Below are 4,278 nucleotides of genomic sequence, written 5' to 3' on the forward strand. Positions count from 1 at the left end.
CTTGTTCAGAAGTGATAGTCAAAATGGGAATATGGAAATGTTTCCATAGGTGGAAGTTATTCTTTAAATCTGTGTAAGATTAGAAAACTTAATGCAAGAAGGATGTTCAAACCAATGTACTTTGAATTTGAGAATTCGTTTCCATGGAATTGTTCTCCATTGGAATACTATGTAATGTCTGTTGGCAAGTCTTTGTGACTTTGTGCATAGTCATTACAAGAGGATCAATGCATATAAGTTTAGAATCTAACAGATTTCGGTATATGGTAGGAATTTGGAATTCTTACATTTACGGTAAGGATTTGGGATTGTGAAATGAGCATCATTAGAATCATGTTCAATTGGTCTATTTTACAAAGTAAGGATCATAGACTAACATGTGTGCATACTTGGAGTATGGCATAACTATTGTTTGGACAAACATAGTGTGCATGCTTGGAGCATGACATGACTATTGTTTCGATTCAAGTATAAAGTTGATTATTTGAAACATTATACAATGAATAATGAGTAATCAATATGGTGTTTAAATAAAAGGTGTTTTATTTACTCTCAAAGGTGCTTGGGACCATAGAGGATTAGTATTATTCTTGTGTTTCACTTTACATGTTTTGACTTCCATAATAGCTAGGTTATTCTTTCCGAATGACTAAGTTATTTAAATTCTCCATAGTCGGTCATATGTTAGAAGTAGATATGAATCAAGACTGTCATGAAGTTGGCTTGTAGATGTCTAAGGTGTTGGACATAGCAAGAGTTGCTACAACATTCATGAGTGCTCATAAGTTCTAAGTATTGGATTAAACCCACGCTCATTTGAATCACTTCATGGATTTTATCACGAGTGATCATGAGACGATAATATCTTATATTCTTCAAACCTAGAGATATGATTTGTTGACTATGAGTTGGTTATACATTGATTGTACGAAAACACATTGGTAACTAGATGTTTTAAAACGTACCTTTGTGTATGATTCAACGAGTAGTAGAATAAGTATATAAGTCGAAGTTTATCCATTCCTTTTACCCGTGGAGGGATAAAAGCGATATCAGTGGGTCCCTCGATGATTTAGTGATGACAAACGTAAGTGCTCAGCCGGGCCTGGACTGATTTGATTTGTTCAATTAGTCAGTCGTCATAAATCGGAAATCGGGAAACAACAGATGGACAGAGAGAATGATTATAATCCATATCTCAGTCCATATGATATCTAGAATGGAGGAATATATGATCCCTTATCTAATGGACGCGTCATTGATTTGTTAGACTACATTCTTCTTCTGTGCCCCTTGCGGTTCCTATTTGGGGATATGTTGACATTACTAGAATTTTTTATTGGGAAAAAACTGTTGGAAGTATTGTTCATAGTTACAGCAGTTGGTAATATTATTATTAATGTCAGCGTCCTTTTGGGTTACACGCAGGGATAAATAAAAACAATATTGACATGAGAAGAATTATAGGATCTGGTTTTTTAATTAATTATGTCTTTAATTAATTAAATGAAAATTTGTAAATCTGTAAGGGCTTAAGTGTAAGAATCTGAAAGTTAGATAATTAATTAACTTAAGGATAATTCCTAGTGACCAAGTAATTATAGGGATTGTATTGTGGATCCTACCTCATCCAATCAAGTGGCTAGACACAAGAAAACAAAGACTACAAATATACCTATTCTTTTCTTTCTATGGTTAATCCTTTTGTTGCTCTAGTTTGGTTGAACATGGATCTAACTATTCGGTTCATGAGTTAATTTTGATATATGTATATACTTCCGTTGTATGCCTTTGTGGCCTTTAAGATCCTCATAACCCAATAGTGGTATTATAATTACTTGTTCACATCTATAACACATTAGTTCTATTCGGATAAAAGTATGGATTCGATTATTTAAAACTTTGCAGCTTATGGAACCAATTTAGATCAAATTTTGATTTTTAAAACAGGTTTGACTCAAAGCTACTTTGTTCGAAACATCTTCCATTGCCACGTATATATATAATGGATGCACGAAAAATGGACAAAATCAAACTCCACAACTTAGTAATTTTTGTTTTAAAAGTAATTGTTTATAGTGAATCGATAAATAGTTTTGTATGGTGAATTATTTGTTACTTAAGTATACCTTATTTAGATTTTCACGAGTTCTTTTGAAAGGTGTAAAACGTGAATGTATTAAGCTGAATCTTACACAGATATATAAAATAAATAGTTTGTTTTTGTTTTTGTTTTTGTTTTTTTTTTTAAACAGCAGCAAAGATTATATTAAAAACCAAGTTGACGATAAATCACATATTTGATAATTTGAATATGCTTTTCAGTTTCTTTAAACAAATGGTTTAGTTTGTTATATGTGTACATGTTATTGTTTACGATCCGCCGTTTTTAATATTGCAAACAATTTGAGCTTATACTCTAACCAATACTTTCAAGATTATTTCTTTACTGTACACATATATCCTTTTATCCTTCAAGTTCCAAAATACGTGACAAATGTAAGATAAGTTTTCTTATAAACATAAAAACACATTGACAACTTTACGTTTTTTACTTGTATTTTTTTGCCATTTTGCCTGTTTAACTTTATACAGAAGAAAATATCAATCGACAGCCACCAATTATTAGTATAGAAATTTTCTCAATCTGAGAAATAATATAATATAATACAGATAAACACAAGGGGATGTAGCTCATATGGTAGAGCGCTCGCTTCGCATGCGAGAGGCACGGGGTTCGATTCCCCGCATCTCCATTTTTTTTCATTTTTTTCTTTAGATACACTTGTCTTAATAATATCGAACAAAAAGTACAGGATAGATATCAGTATTTTGATACATTCAAAGGCTAAATATACATTCAGAAAGCTTAAATATGATGCTTCAAATTTTGATACATTCAGAAAGCGAAAAATACATCATTTATATCCTTTAAGTCATGAACAAACTTAAGGACTAAAACAGTCGACTAGCATAGCAACAGAAGCTTCAGAGTACACGGGGAACGCCAATGGTGGTGGTGAGTTGACTCGGTTCAGTAAAGCCTCTGCCCAGCTCCAGTTCTGGTTCACCTGGTTTGACTTTAACGAGTCAGGTTCACATGTGCTGGAGCCGTTGATGTGACCCTTCATGTCATTGTTCATCTTCTTCACTTCACTACTCCACATATCGATTATTCCAGACATATGATCTTTGTTTGAATTGACACTGTTTTCTTTTTGTCAGTGATTGATGTTGAGATACAAAGATAGCGGAGATATGTAGACATATATAGAGTGAGAGTGGTGATAGAAAAGTGGACGGTGGTTTTGGAAATCACGGCCGCCGTTGGGGCGGTGTTGATGGGTTATAGCAAACAGTTTTAGTGAAGGAGAGAGAAAGTGAGATCTGTGTGCTGATGAAAATGGTTTAATAAACTCATAAAAGTCTACGTTTTCTACGAGGGTTACACCAAAATTGTAATTTGACACTGTGTTTTTTTTTGTCTTCAATTTGACATTGTATTTTCTAATTTGTTACCACTCTGACCACTTGACCGGTTAACCATGTTACATGCTGACGTGTGATGATGACGTGTCAGTTTTGATGACGTGACATGATGACATGATATGCTGACGTGTCAAAATTGAATTTTTTTCTACAAAACACTAAGTTTCATTTTTTTTTTCGATTTTGACACTAAGTTTGATTTTTTTTTTTTCGATTTTAACACTAAGTTCGATTTTGTTACAACGGTGTAATTAGTTTAATCGGACGATATTTGAGGTATAAGTTCAATAGGAATTGAAATATAGTTTATTAAATTTCTATGTATTTAAAAGTCTGTAGAATTTAATATTTCAATCATATAAGTTTAGTTTTCATAAAATTGAGTGATTGTTAATAGTTAATAGTTAATACACATTTTATGTTAAAAAGTAAATATAATTGACCAAGATCGTATACAAACAATCACATTCAGAATAAAAAAATACCTGCTGAATCAAAACTGAAAAATACGAAACCGATGATATGAAATTATAGATACAAACTCAAGATTTAAGAACTCAATACGTTGAAAATTAAGAACTCGAAACTTTAGAAATTAAGAACCCAATACTCCAAAGTTCATTTATTTAGAGAAACAGAACTCATATTAAAAATTTATCAGATAGAAAGAATCAAACCCACCGAACCCACTGCCACATCAGTTTTTCTCTTTCATTTTTCTTCATCTTTCCCAACCCACAACACACGGAAATCCTATTTTTTTGAACTCACTCAACTCATTCAATTAAA

At 32.3% G+C, this 4,278-nt stretch overlaps 1 non-coding gene across 1 annotated transcript; it reads left to right on the forward strand.

Annotated features, from left to right (window-relative positions):
• The first annotated feature begins 2,683 nt into the window (after nt 1-2,683).
• On the forward strand, nt 2,684-2,756 carry TRNAA-CGC (transfer RNA alanine (anticodon CGC)). The gene has a single exon. It is a non-coding gene; the product is annotated as a tRNA-Ala (tRNA).
• The last annotated feature ends 1,522 nt before the right edge of the window (nt 2,757-4,278 follow it).

Source organism: Lactuca virosa, chromosome 7, assembly GCF_052849685.1.
Source record: "Lactuca virosa cultivar CGN04683 chromosome 7, Lactuca_virosa_CGN04683_v6, whole genome shotgun sequence".
Classification (NCBI taxonomy): Eukaryota; Viridiplantae; Streptophyta; class Magnoliopsida; order Asterales; family Asteraceae; genus Lactuca; species Lactuca virosa.